The sequence below is a fragment of the Vicugna pacos genome, unplaced genomic scaffold (genome assembly GCF_048564905.1).
Source record: "Vicugna pacos unplaced genomic scaffold, VicPac4 SAC-SAT, whole genome shotgun sequence".
NCBI lineage: Eukaryota > Metazoa > Chordata > Mammalia > Artiodactyla > Camelidae > Vicugna > Vicugna pacos.
Window position 1 is genome coordinate 31,115,782 of NW_027328721.1, and position 15,386 is coordinate 31,131,167.

The following is a 15,386-nucleotide window of genomic DNA, read 5'->3' on the forward strand; positions in this document are numbered from 1 at the left end:
CAGGATTCCGGAAATATTGTCAGTGCGTGGGGGAGCTCGAGTGAAAACTCCACGCATCTCTCTTCAGTCACAGGTTTTCCCTGTTCGGGGAAGTCCGGGAAATACCTTCCCTGACCTTGGGGAGGCAGCCTCGGTCACTGGGATTGCCTGCAATCACCCCTAGCATTCCCTGGCACAGAGACATTAGGAAAACACTCAGGGGATACGAGCTTAGGCATTCCGTTAGAACCCACGCGCTGCCGACCGTTGGTGGAACCTCCCCACGCTCAGGATTCCGGAACCATTGTCAGTGCGTGGGGGAGCTCGAGAGACAACTCCACGCAGCTCTCTTCAGTCACAGGTTTTCCCTGTTAGGGGAAGTCCGGGAAATACTTTCCCTGACTTGGGGAGGCAGCCTCGGTCACTGGGATTGCCTGCAATCACCCCTAGCATTCCCTGGCACAGAGACATTAGGAAAACCCTCAGGGGAGACGAGCTTAGGCATTCCGTTAGAACCCACGCGCTGCCGACCGTTGGTGGAACCTCCCCACGCTCAGGATTCCGGAACCATTGTCAGTGCGTGGGGGAGCTCGAGTGAAAACTCCACGCAGCTCTCTTCAGTCACAGGTGTTCCCTGTTCGGTGAAGTCCGGGAAATACCTTCCCTGATCTTGGGGAGGCAGCCTCGGTCACTGGGATATCCTGCAATAACCCCTAGCATTCCCTGGCACAGAGACATTAGGAAAACCCTCAGGGGAGACGAGCTTAGGCATTCCGTTAGAACCCACGCGCTGCCGACCGTTGGTGGAACCCCCCCACGCTCAGGATTTCGGAAACATTGTCAGTGCGTAGGGAAGCTCGAGAGACAACTCCACGCAGCTCTCTTCAGTCACAGGTGTTCCCTGTTCGGGGAAGTCCGGGAAATACCTTCCCTGAACTTGTGGAGGCAGCCTCGGTCCCTGGGATTGCCTGCAATCACCCCTAGCATTCCCTGGCACAGAGACATTAGGAAAACCCTCAGGGGAGACGAGCTTAGGCATTCCCTTAGAACCCACGCGCTGCCGACCGTCGGTGGAACCTCCCCACGCTCAGGATTCCGGAACCATTGTCAGTGCGTGGGGGAGCTCGAGAGACAACTCCACGCAGCTCTCTTCAGTCACAGGTGTTCCCTGTCCGGGGAAGTCCGGGAAATAACTTCCCTGAACTTGGGGAGATAGTCTCGGTCACTGGGATATCCTGCAATCAACCCTAGCATTCCCTGGCACAGAGACATTAGGAAAACCCTCAGGGGAGACGAGCTAAGGCATTCCGTTAGAACCCACGATCAGCCGACCGTTGGTGGAACCTCCCCACGCTCAGGATTCCGGAAACATTGTCAGTGCGTGGGGGAGCTCGAGAGACAACTCCACGCAGCTCTCTTCAGTCACAGGTGTTCCCTGTTCGGGGAAGTCCGGGAAATACCTTCCCTGTCCTTGGGGAGGCAGCCTCGGTCACTGGGATATCCTGCAATCACCCCTAGCATTCCCTGGCACAGAGACATTAGGAAAACCCTCAGGGGAGACGAGCTTAGGCATTCCGTTAGAACCCACGCGCTTCCGACCGTTGGTGGAACCTCCCCACGCTCAGGATTCCGGAACCATTGTCAGTGCGTGGGGGAACTCGAGAGACAACTCCACACAGCTCTCTTCAGTCACAGGTGTTCCGTGTTCGGGGAAGTCCGGGAAATACCTTCCCTGACCTTGGGGAGGCATCCTCTGTCACTGGGATTGCCTGCAATCACCCCTAGCATTCCCTGGCACAGAGACATTAGGAAAACACTCAGGGGAGACGAGCTTAGGCTTTCCGTTAGAACCCACGCGCTGCCGACCGTTGGTGGAACCTCCCCACGCTCAGGATTCCGGAAACATTGTCAGTGCGTGGGGGAGCTCGAGAGACAACTCCACGCATCTCTCTTCAGTCACAGGTGTTCCCTGTTCGGGGAAGTCCGGGAAATAACTTCCCTGACCTTGGGGAGGCAGCCTCAGTCACTGGGATATCCTGCAATCACCCCTAGCATTCCCTGGCACAGAGACATTAGGAAAACACTCAGGGGAGACGAGCATAGGCATTCCCTTAGAACCCACGCGCTGCCGACCGTCGGTGGAACCTCCCCACGCTCAGGATTCCGGAACCATTGTCAGTGCGTGGGGGATCTCGAGAGACAACTCCACGCAGCTCTCTTCAGTCACAGGTGTTCCCTGTTCGGGGAAGTCCGGGAAATAACTTCCCTTAACTTGGGGAGACAGCCTCGGTGACTGGGATATCCTGCAATCACCCCTAGCATTCCCTGGCACAGAGACATTAGGAAAACCCTCAGGGGAGACGAGCTTAGGCATTCCGTTAGAACCCACGCGCTGCCGACCGTTGGTGGAACCTCCCCACGCTCAGGATTCCGGAAACATTGTCAGTGCGTGGGGGAGCTCGAGAGACAACTCCACGCAGCTCTCTTCAGTCACAGGTGTTCCCTGTTAGGGGAAGTCCGGGAAATACTTTCCCTGACTTGGGGAGGCAGCCTCGGTCACTGGGATTGCCTGCAATCACCCCTAGCATTCCCTGGCACAGAGACATTAGGAAAACCCTCAGGGGAGACGAGCTTAGGCATTCCGTTAGAACCCACGCGCTGCCGACCGTTGGTGGAACCTCCCCACGCTCAGGATTCCGGAACCATTGTCAGTGCGTGGGGGAGCTCGAGAGACAACTCCACGCAGCTCTCTTCAGTCACAGGTGTTCCCTGTTCGGGGAAGTCCGGGAAATACCTTCCCTGTCCTTGGGGAGGCAGCCTCGGTCACTGGGATATCCTGCAATCAACCCTAGCATTCACTGGCACAGAGAAATTAGGAAAACCCTCAGGGGAGACGAGCTTAGGCATTCCGTTAGAACCCACGCGCTTCCGACCGTTGGTGGAACCTCCCCACGCTCAGGATTCCGGAACAATTGTCAGTGCGTGGGGGAGCTCGAGAGACAACTCCACGCAGCTCTCTTCAGTCACAGGTGTTCCCTGTACGGGGAAGTCCGGGAAATAGCTTCCCTGACCTTGGGGAGGCAGCCTCGGTCACTGGGATTGCCTGCAATGACCCCTAGCATTCCCTGGCACAGAGACATTAGGAAAACCCTCAGGGGAGACGAGCTTAGGCATTTCGTTAGAACCTCGCGCTTCCGACCGTTGGTGGAACCTCCCCACGCTCAGGATTCCGGAACCATTGTCAGTGCGTGGGGGAGCTCGAGAGACAACTCCACACAGCTCTCTTCAGTCACAGGTGTTCCCTGTTCGGGGAAGACCGGAAAATATCTTCCCTGACCATGGGGAGGCATCCTCTGTCACTGGGATTGCCTGCAATCACCCCTAGCATTCCCTGGCACAGAGACATTAGGAAAACCCTCAGGGGAGACGAGCTTAGGCATTCCGTTAGAACCCACGCGCTGCCGACCGTTGGTGGAACCTCCCCACGCTCAGTATTCCGGAACCATTGTCAGTGCGTGGGGGAGCTCGAGAGACAACTCCACGCAGCTCTCTTCAGTCACAGGTGTTCCCTGTTCGGGGAAGTCCGTGAAATAACTTCCCTGACCTTGGGGAGGCAGCCTCGGTCACAGGGATATCCTGCAATAACCCCTAGCATTCCCTGGCACAGAGACATTAGGAAAACCCTCAGGGGAGACGAGCTTAGGCATTCCGTTAGAACCCACGCGCTGCCGACCGTCGGTGGAACCTCCCCACGCTCAGGATTCCGGAACCATTGTCAGTGCGTGGGGGAGCTCGAGAGACAACTCCACGCAGCTCTCTTCAGTCACAGGTGTTCCCTGTTCGGGGAAGTCCGGGAAATACCTTCCCTGATCTTGGGGAGGCAGCCTCGGTCACTGGGAAAACCTGCAATTACCCCTAGCATTCCCTGGCACAGAAACATTAGGAAAACCCTCAGGGGAGACGAGCTTAGGCATTCCGTTAGAACCCACGCGCTGCAGACATTTGGTGGAACCTCCCCACGCTCAGGATTCCGGAAACATTGTCAGTGCGTGGGGGACCTCGAGAGACAACTCCACGCAGCTCTCTTCAGTCACAGGTGTTCCCTGTTCGGGGAAGTCCGGGAAATACCTTCCCTGTCCTTGGGGAGGCAGCCTCGGTCACTGGGATATCCTGCAATCACCCCTAGCATTCCCTGACACAGAGAAATTAGGAAAAGCCTCAGGGGAGACGAGCTTAGGCATTCCGTTAGAACCCACGCGCTTCCGACCGTTGGTGGAACCTCCCCACGCTCAGGATTCCGGAATCATTGTCAGTGCGTGGGGGAGCTCGAGAGACAACTCCACGCAGCTCTCTTCAGTCACAGGTGTTCCCTGTTCGGGGAAATCCGGGAACTACTTTCCCTGACCTTGGGGAGGCAGCCTCAGTCACTGGGATTGCCTGCAATCACCCCTAGCATTCCCTGGCACAGAGACATTAGGAAAACCCTCAGGGGAGACAAGCTTAGCCATTCCGTTAGAACCCACGCGCTTCCGACCGTTGGTGGAACCTCTCAACGCTCAGGATTCCGGAACCATTGTCAGTGCGTGGGGGAGCTCGAGAGACAACTCCACGCAGCTCTCTTCAGTCACAGGTGTTCCCTGTTCGGGGAAGTCCGGAAAATACCTTCCCTGACCTTGGGGAGGCATCCTCGGTCACTGGGATTGCCTGCAATGACCCCTAGCATTCCCTGGCACAGAGACATTAGGAAAACCCTCAGGGGAGACGAGCTTAGGCATTTCGTTAGAACCCACGCGCTTCCGACCGTTGGTGGAACCTCCCCACGCTCAGGATTCCGGAACAATTGTCAGTGCGTGGGGGAGCTCGAGAGACAACTCCACACAGCTCTCTTCAGTCACAGGTGTTCCCTGTTCGGGGAAGACCGGAAAATACCTTCCCTGACCATGGGGAGGCATCCTCTGTCACTGGGATTGCCTGCAATCACCCCTAGCATTCCCTGGCACAGAGACATTAGGAAAACCCTCAGGGGAGACGAGCTTAGGCATTCCGTTAGAACCCACGCGCTTCCGACCGTTGGTGGAACCTCCCCACGCTCAGGATTCCGGAACCATTGTCAGTGCGTGGGGGAGCTCGAGAGACAACTCCACGCAGCTCTCTTCAGTCACAGGTGTTCCCTGTTCGGGGAAGTCCGTGAAATAACTTCCCTGACCTTGGGGAGGCAGCCTCGGTCACAGGGATATCCTGCAATCACCCCTAGCATTCCCTGGCACAGAGACATTAGGAAAACCCTCAGGGGAGACGAGCTTAGGCATTCCGTTAGAACCCACGCGCTGCCGACCGTCGGTGGAACCTCCCCACGCTCAGGATTCCGGAACCATTGTCAGTGTGTGGGGGAGCTCGAGTGAAAACTCCACGCATCTCTCTTCAGTCACAGGTTTTCCCTGTTCGGGGAAGTCCGGGAAATACTTTCCCTGACCTTGGGGAGGCAGCCTCGGTCACTGGGATTGCCTGCAATCACCCCTAGCATTCCCTGGCACAGAGACATTAGGAAAACCCTCAGGGGAGACGAGCTTAGGCATTCCGTTAGAACCCACGCGCTGCCGACCGTTGGTGGAACCTCCTCACGCTCAGGATTCCGGAAACATTGTCAGTGCGTGGGGGAGCTCGAGAGACAACTCCACGCAGCTCTCTTCAGTCACAGGTGTTCCCTTTTCGGGGAAGTCCGGGAAATACCTTCCCTGACATTGGGGAGGCAGCCTCGGTCACTGGGATTGCCTGCAATCACCCCTAGCATTCCCTGGCACAGAGACATTAGGAAAACCCTCAGGGGAGACGAGCTTAGGCATTCCGTTAGAACCCACGCGCTGCCGACCGTTGGTGGATCCTCCCCACGCTCAGGATTCCGGAAACATTGTCAGTGCGTGGGGGAGCTCGAGAGACAACTCCACGCAGCTCTCTTCAGTCACAGGTGTTCCCTGTTCGGGGAAGTCCGGGAAATAACTTCCCTGACCTTGGGGAGGCAGCCTCGGTCACTGGGATTGCCTGCAATCACCCCTAGCATTCCCTGGCACAGAGACATTAGGAAAACCCTCAGGGGAGATGAGCTTAGGCATTCCGTTAGAACCCACGCGCTGCCGACCGTTGGTGGAACCTCCCCACGCTCAGGATTCCGGAACCATTGTCAGTGCGTGGGGGAGCTCGACAGACAACTCCACGCAGCTCTCTTCAGTCACAGGTGTTCCCTGTTCGGGGAAGTCCGGGAAAAACCTTCCCTGACCTTGGGGAGGCAGCTTCGGTCACTGGGAAATCCTGCAATCACCCCTAGCATTCCCTGGCACAGAGACATTAGGAAAACCCTCAGGGGAGACGAGCTTAGGCATTCCGTTAGAACCCACGCGCTGCCGACCGTTGGTGGAACCTCCCCACGCTCAGGATTCCGGAAACATTGTCAGTGCGTGGGGGAGCTCGAGAGACAACTCCACGCAGCTCTCTTCAGTCACAGGTGTTCCCTGTTCGGGGAAGTCCGGGAAATACCTTCCCTGACCTTGGGGAGGCAGCCTCGGTCACTGGGATTGCCTGCAATCACCCCTAGCATTCCCTGGCTCAGAGACATTAGGAAAACACTGAGGGGAGACGAGCTTAGGCATTCCGATAGAACCCACACGCTGCCGACCGTTGGTGGAACCTCCCCACGCTCAGGATTCCGGAAACATTGTCAGTGCATGGGGGAGCTCGAGAGACAACTCCACGCAGCTCTCTTCAGTCACAGGTGTTCCATGTTCGGGGAAGTCCGGGAAATACCTTCCCTGACCTTGGGGAGGCAGCCTCGGTCACTGGGATTGCCTGCAATCACCCCTAGCATTCCCTGGCACAGAGACATTAGGAAAACCCTCAGGATAGACGAGCTTAGGCATTCCGTTAGAACCCACGCGCTGCCGACCGTTGGTGGAACCTCCCCACGCTCAGGATTCCGGAACCATTGTCAGTGCGTGGGGGAGCTCGAGAGCCAACTCCACGCAGATCTCTTCAGTCACAGGTGTTCCCTGTTCGGGGAAGTCCGGGAAATACCTTCCCTGACCTTGGGGAGGCATCCTCGGTCACTGGGACTGCCTGCAATCACCCCTAGCATTCCCTGGCACAGAGACATTAGGAAAACCCTCAGGGGAGACGAGCTTAGGCATTCCGTTAGAACCCACGCGATGCCGACCGTTGGTGGAACCTCCCCACGCTCAGGATTCCGGAAACACTGTCAGTGCGTGGGGGAGCTCGAGAGACAACTCCACGCAGCTCTCTTCAGTCACAGGTGTTCCCTGTTCGGGGAAGTACGGGAAATACCTTCCCTGACCTTGGGGAGGCAGCCACGGACACTGGGATATCCTGCAATCACCCCTAGCATTCCCTGGCACAGAGATATTAGGAAAACCCTCAGGTGAGACGAGCTTAGGCATTCCGTTAGAACCCACGCGCTGCCGACCGTTGGTGGAACCTCCCCACGCTCAGGATTCCGGAAACATTGTCAGTGCGTGGGGGAGCTCGAGAGACAACTCCACGCAGATCTCTTCAGTCACAGGTGTTCCCTGTTCGGGGAAGTCCGGGAAAAACCTTCCCTGACCTTGGGGAGGCATCCTCGGTCACTGGGACTGCCTGCAATCACCCCTAGCATTCCCTGGCACAGAGACATTAGGAAAACCCTCAGGGGAGACCAGCTTAGGAATTCCGTTAGAACCCACGCGATGCCGACCGTTGGTGGAACCTCCCCACGCTCAGGATTCCGGAAACAGTGTCAGTGCGTGGGGGAGCTCGAGAGACAACTCCACGCAGCTCTCTTCAGTCACAGGTGTTCCCTGTTCGGGGAAGTACGGGAAATACCTTCCCTGACCTTGGGGAGGCAGCCACGGTCACTGGGATATCCTGCAATCACCCCTAGCATTCCCTGGCACAGAGATATTAGGAAAACCCTCAGGTGAGACGAGCTTAGGCATTCCGTTAGAACCCACGCGCTGCCGACCGTTGGTGGAACCTCCCCACGCTCAGGATTCCGGAAACATTGTCAGTGCGTGGGGGAGCTCGAGAGACAACTCCACGCAGCTCTCTTCAGTCACAGGTGTTCCCTGATCGGGGAAGTCCGAGAAATACCTTCCCTGAATTGGGGAGTCAGCCTCTGTCACTGCGATATCCTGCAAACTCCCCTAGCATTCCATGGCACAGAGACATTAGGAAAACCCTCAGGGGAGACGAGCTTAGGCTTTCCGTTAGGACCCACGCGCTGACGATCGTTGGTGGAACCTCCCCACGCTCAGGATTCCGGAACCATTGTCAGTGCGTGGGGGAGCTCGAGAGACAACTCCACGCAGCTCTCTTCATTCACAGGTGTTCCCTGTTAGGGGAAGTCCGAGAAATACCTTCCCTGACCTTGGGGAGGCAGCCTCTGTCACTGGGATATCCTACAAACCCCCCTAGCATTCCCTGGCACAGAGACATTAGGAAAACCCTCAGGGAGACTAGCTTAGGCTTTTGGTTAGAACCCACGCGCTGCCGACCGTTGGTGGAACCTCCCCACGCTCAGGAATCCGGAACCATTGTCAGTGCGTGGGGGAGCTCGAGAGACAACTCCACGCAGCTCTCTTCAGTTACAGGTGTTCCCTGTTCGAGGAAGTCCGAGAAATACCTTCCCTGAACTTCGGGAGGCAGCCACTGTCACTGGGATATCCTGCAAACCCCCCTAGCATTCCCTGGCACAGAGAAATTAGGAAAACACTCAGGGGAGACGAGCTTAGGCATTCCGTTAGAACCCACGCGCTGCCGACCGTTGGTGGAACCTCCCCACGCTCAGGATTCCGGAACCATTGTCAGTGCGTGGGGGAGCTCGAGAGACAACTCCACGCAGCTCTCTTCAGTCACAGGTGTTCCATGTTCGGGGAAGTCTGAGAAATAACTTCCCTGACCTTGGTGAGGCAGCCTCTGTCACTGGGATATCCTGCAAACCCCCCTAGCATTCCCTGGGACAGAGACATTAGGAAAACCCTCACGAGAGACGAGCTTAGGTTTTCCGTTTGAACCCACGCGCTGCGGAACGTTGGTGGAACCTCCCCACGCTCAGGATTCCGGAACCATTGTCAGTGCGTGGGGGAGCTCGAGAGACAACTCCACGCAGCTCTCTTCAGTCACAGGTGTTCCCTGTTCGGGGAAGTCCGAGAAATAACTTCCCTGACTTTCGGGAGGCAGCCTCTGTCACTGGGATATCCTGCAAACACCCCTAGCATTCCCTGGCACAGAGACATTAGGAAAACCCTCAGGGGAGACGAGCTTAGGCTTTCCGTTAGAACCCACGCGCTGCGGACCGTTGGTGGAACCTCCCCACGCTCAGGATTCCGGAACCATTGTCAGTGCGTGGGGGAGCTCGAGAGACAATTCCACGCAGATCTCTTCAGTCACAGGTGTTCCCTGTTCGGGGAAGTCCGTGAAATACCTTCCTTGACATTGGGGAGGAAGCCTCTGTCACTGGGATATCCTGCAAACACCCCTAGCATTCCCTGTCACACAGACATTAGGAAAACCCTCAGGGGAGACGAGCTTAGGCTTTCCGTTAGAACCCACGCGCTGCCGACCTTTGGTGGAACCTCCCCACGCTCAAGATTCCGGAACTATTGTCAGTGCGTGGGGAAGCTCGAAAGACAACTCCACGCAGCTCTCTTTAGTCACAGGTGTTCCCTGTTCGGGGAAGTCCGAGAAAAAACATCCCTTACCTTGGGGAGGCAGCCTCTGTCACTGGGATATCCTGCAAACCCCCCTAGCATTCCCTGGCACAGAGACATTAGGAAAACCCTCAGGGGAGACGATCTTAGGCTTTCCCCTAGAACCCGCGCGCTGCCGACCGTTGGTGGAACCTCCCCACGCTCAGGATTCCGGAACCATTGTCAGTGCGTGGGGGAGATCGAGAGACAACTCCACGCAGCTCTCTTCAGTCACAGGTGTTCCCTGTACGGGGAAGTCCGAGAAATACTTTCCCTGACTTTGGGGAGGCAGCCTCTGCCACTGGGATATCCTGCTATCCCCCCTAGCATTCCCTGGCACAGAAACATTAGGAAAATCCTCAGGGGAGACGAGCTTAGGCTTTCCGTTAGTACCCACGCGCTGCCGAAAGTTGGTGGAACCTCCCCACGCTCAGGATTCCGGAACCATTGTCAGTGCGTGGGGGAGCTCGAGAGACAACTCCACGCAGCTCTCTTCAGTCACAGGTGTTCCCTGTTCGGGGAAGTCCGATAAATAACTTCCCTGACCTTGGGGAGGCAGCCTCTGTCACTGGGATATCCTGCAAACACCCCTAGCATTCCCTGGCACAGAGACATTAAGAAAACCCTCAGGGAAGACGAGTTAAGTCTTTCCGTTAGAACCCACGCGCTGCCGACCGTTGGTGGAACCTCCCCACGCTCAGGATTCCGGAACCATTTTCAGTGCGTGGGGGAGCTCGAGAGACAACTCCACGAAGCGCTGTTCAGTCACAGGTGTTCCCTGATCGGGGAAGTCCGAGAAATAACATCCCTTACCTTGGGGAGGCAGCCTCTGTCACTGGGATATCCTGCAAACACCCCTAGCATTCCCTGGCACAGAGACATTAGGAAAACCCTCACGGGAGACGAGCTTCGGCATTCCGTTAGAACCCAAGATCTGCCGACCGTTGGTGGAACCTCCCCACGCTCAGGATTCCGGAAATATTGTCAGTGCGTGGGGGAGCTCGAGAGAAAACTCCACGCAGCTCAGCTCTCTTCAGTCACAGGTGTTCCCTGTACGGGGAAGTCCGAGAAATACTTTCCCTGACTTTGGGGAGGCAGCCTCTGTCACTGGGATATCCTGCTATCCCCCCTAGCATTCCCTGGCACAGAAACATTAGGAAAATCCTCAGGGGAGACGAGCTTAGGCTTTCCGTTAGTACCCACGCGCTGCCGAAAGTTGGTGGAACCTCCCCACGCTCAGGATTCCGGAACCATTGTCAGTGCTTGGGGAGCTCGAGAGACAACTCCACGCAGCTCTCTTCAGTCACAGGTGTTCCCTGTTCGGGGAAGTCCGAGAAATAACTTCCCTGACCTTGGGGAGGCAGCCTCTGTCACTGGGATATCCTGCAAACCCCCCTAGCATTCCCTGGCACAGAGACATTAGGAAAACGCTCAGGGGAGACGAGCTAAGGCTTTCCGTTAGAACCCACGCGCTGCCGACCGTTGGTGGAACCTCCCCACGCTCAGGAATCCGGAACCATTGTCAGTGCTTGGGGGAGCTCGAGAGACAACTCCACGCAGCTCTCTTCAGTCACAGGTGTTCCCTGTTCGGGGAAGTCCGATAAATAACTTCCCTGACCTTGGGGAGGCAGCCTCTGTCACTGGGATATCCTGCAAACACCCCTAGCATTCCCTGGCACAGAGACATTAAGAAAACCCTCAGGGAAGACGAGTTAAGGCTTTCCGTTATAACCCACGCGCTGCCGACCGTTGGTGGAACCTCCCCACGCTCAGGATTCCGGAACCATTGTCAGTGCGTGGGGGAGCTCGAGAGACAACTCCACGAAGCGCTGTTCAGTCACAGGTGTTCCCTGTTCGGGGAAGTCCGAGAAATAACATCCCTTACCTTGGGGAGGCAGCCTCTGTCACTGGGATATCCTGCAAACACCCCTAGCATTCCCTGGCACAGAGACATTAGGAAAACCCTCACGGGAGACGAGCTTCGGCATTCCGTTAGAACCCAAGATCTGCCGACCGTTGGTGGAACCTCCCCACGCTCAGGATTTCGGAAATATTGTCAGTGCGTGGGGGAGCTCGAGAGAAAACTCCACGCAGCTCTCTTCAGTCACAGGTGTTCCCTGTTCGGGGAAGTCCGAGAAGTACCTTCCCTGACCTTGGGGAGGCAGCCTCTGTCACTGGGATATCCTGCAAACCCCCCTAGCATTCCCTGGGACAGAGACATTAGGAAAACCCTCAGGGGAGACGATCTTAGGCTTTCCCCTAGAACCCGCGCGCTGCCGACCGTTGGTGGAACCTCCCCACGCTCAGGATTCCGGAACCATTGTCAGTGCGTGGGGGAGATCGAGAGACAACTCCACGCAGCTCTCTTCAGTCAGAGGTGTTCCCTGTTCGGGGAAGTCCGAGAAATAATTTCCCTGACTTTGGGGAGGCAGCCTCTGCCACTGGGATATCCTGCAAACCCCCCTAGCATTCCCTGGCACAGAGACATTAGGAAAACGCTCAGGGGAGACGAGCTAAGGCTTTCCGTTAGAACCCACGTGCTGCCGACCGTTGGTGGAACCTCCCCACGCTCAGGAATCCGGAACCATTTTCAGTGCGTGGGGGAGCTCGAGAGACAACTCCACGCAGCTCTCTTCATTCACAGGTGTTCCCTGTTCGGGGAAGTCCGATAAATAACTTCCCTGACCTTGGGGAGGCAGCCTCTGTCACTGGGATATCCTGCAAACACCCCTAGCATTCCCTGGCACAGAGACATTAAGAAAACCCTCAGGGAAGACGAGTTAAGGCTTTCCGTTAGAACCCACGCGCTGCCGACCGTTGGTGGAACCTCCCCACGCTCAGGATTCCGGAACCATTGTCAGTGCGTGGGGGAGCTCGAGATACAACTCCACGAAGCGCTGTTCAGTCACAGGTGTTCCCTGTTCGGGGAAGTCCGAGAAGTAACATCCCTTACCTTGGGGAGGCAGCCTCTGTCACTGGGATAACCTGCAAACACCCCTAGCATTCCCTGGCACAGAGACATTTGGAAAACCCTCACGGGAGACGAGCTTCGGCATTCCGTTAGAACAGAAAATCTGCCGACCGTTGGTGGAACCTCCCCACGCTCAGGATTCCGGAAACATTGTCAGTGCGTGGGGGAGCTTGAGAGACAACTCCACGCATCTCTCTTCAGTCACAGGTGTTCCCTGTCCCCGGAAGTCCGAGAAATACCTTCCCTGACCTTGGGGAGGTAGCCTCTGACACTGGGATATCCTGCAAACACCCCTAGCATTCCCTGGCACAGAGACATTAGGAAAACACTCAGGGGAGACGAGCTTAGGCTTTCCGTTGGAACAAACGCGCTGCGGACCGTTGGTGGAACCTCCCCACGCTCAGGATTCCGGAACCATTGTCAGTGAGTGGGGGAGCTCGAGAGACAACTCAACGCAGCTCTCTTCAGTCACAGGTGTTCCCTGTTCGTGGAAGTCCGGGAAATAAGTTCCCTGACCTTGGGGAGGCAGCCTCTGACACTGGGATATCCTGCAAACCCCCCTAGCATTCCCTGGCACAGAGACATTAGGAAAACCCTCAGGGGAGACGAGCTTAGGCTTTCCGTTAGAACCCATGCGCTGCCGACCGTTGGTGGAACCTCCCCACGCTCAGGATTCTGGAACCATTGTCAGTCCGTGTGGGAGCTCGAGAGACAACTCCACGCATCTCTCTTCAGTCACAGGTGTTCCCTGTACGGGGAAGTCCGAGAAATACCTTCCCTGACCTTGGGGAGGCAGCCTCTGTCACTGGGATATCCTGCAAACCCCCCTAGCATTCCCTGGCACATAGACATTAGGAAAACCCTCAGGGGAGACGAGCATAGGCATTCCGTTAGCACCCACGCGCGGCCAACCGTTAGTGGAACCTCCACACGCTCAGGATCCCGGAAACATTGTCAGTGCGTGGGGGAGCTCGAGAGACAACTCCACGCAGCTCTCTTCAGTCACAGGTTTTCCCTGTTCGTGGAAGTCCGAAAAATACCTTCCCTGAGCTAGGGGAGGCAGCCTCTGACACTGGGATTTCCTGCAAACCCCCCTAGCATTCCCTGGAACAGAGAAATTAGGAAAAACCTCAGGGGAGACGAGCTTAAGCTTTCCGTTAGACCCCACGCTCTGCCGACCTTTGGTGGAACCTCCCCACGCTCAGGATTCCGGAACCATTGTCAGTGCGTGGGGGAGCTCGAGAGACAACTCCACGCAGCTCTCTTCAGTCACAGGTGTTCCCTGATCGGGGAAGTCCGAGAAATAAATTCCGTGAACTTGGGTAGGCAGCCTCTGTCACTGGGATATCCTGCAATCCCCCCTACCATTCCCTGGCACAGAGACAGTATTAAAACCCTCAGGGGAGACGAGCTTAGGCTTTCCATTAGAACCCACACGCTGCCGACCGTTGGTGGAACCTCCCCACGCTCAGGATTCTGGAAAAATTGTCAGTGCGTGGGGGAGCTCGAGAGACAACTCCACGAAGCTCTCTTCAGTCACAGGTGTTCCCTGTTCGGGGAAGTCCGAGAAATACCTTTCCTGATCTTGGGGAGGCAGCCTCTGTCACTGGGATATCCTGTAAACCCCCCTAGCATTCCCTGGCAGAGAGACATTAGGAATACACTCAGGGGAGACGAGCTTAGGCTTTCCGTTAGAACCCACGCGCTGCGGACCTTTGGTGGAACCTCCCCACGCTCAGGATTCCGGAACCATTGTTAGTGCGTGGGGGAGCTCGAGAGACAACTCCACGCAGCTCTCTTCAGTCACAGGTGTTCCCTGTTCGCGGAAGCCCGAGAAATACCTTCCCTGACCTTGGGGAGGCAGCCTCTGTCACTGGGATATCCTGCAATCCTCCCTAGCAATCCCTGGCACAGAGATATTAGGAAAACCCTCAGGGGAGACGAGCATAGGCTTTCCGTTAGAACCCACGCGCTGCCGACCGTTGGTGGAACCTCCCCACGCTCAGGATTCCGGAGACATTGACAGTGCGTGAGGGAGCTCGAGAGACAACTCCACGCAGCTCTCTTCAGTCACAGGTGTTCCCTGTACGGGAAAGTGCGAGAAATACCTTCCCTGACCTTGGGGAGGCAGCCTCTGTCACTAGGATATCCTGCAAACCCCCCTAGCATTCCCTGGTACTGAGACATTAGGAAAACCCTCAGGGGAGACGAGCTTAGGCTTTCTGTTAGAACACACGCGCTGCCGACCGTTGGTGGAACCTCCCCACGCTCAGGATTCCGGAACCATTGTCAGTGTATGGGGGAGCTCGAGAGACAACTCCACGAAGCTCTCTTCAGTCACAGGTGTTCCCTGTTCGGGGAAGTCCGAGAAAAAAATTCCCTTACCTTGGGGAGGCAGCCTCTGACACTCGGATATCCTGCAAACACCCCTCGCATTCCCTGGCACAGAGACATTAGGAAAACCCTCAGGGGAGACGAGCTTAGGCTTTCCGTTAGAACCCACGCGCTGCCGAACGTTGGTGGGACCTCCCCACGCTCAGGATTCCGGAACCATTGTCAGTGCTTGGGGAGCTCGAGAGACAACTCCACGCAGCTCTCTTCAGTCACAGTTGCTCTCTGTTCGGGGAAGTCCGAGAAATACTTTCCCTGACCTTGGGGAGGCAGCCTCTGTCACTGGGATATCCTGCAAACACCCCTAGCATTCC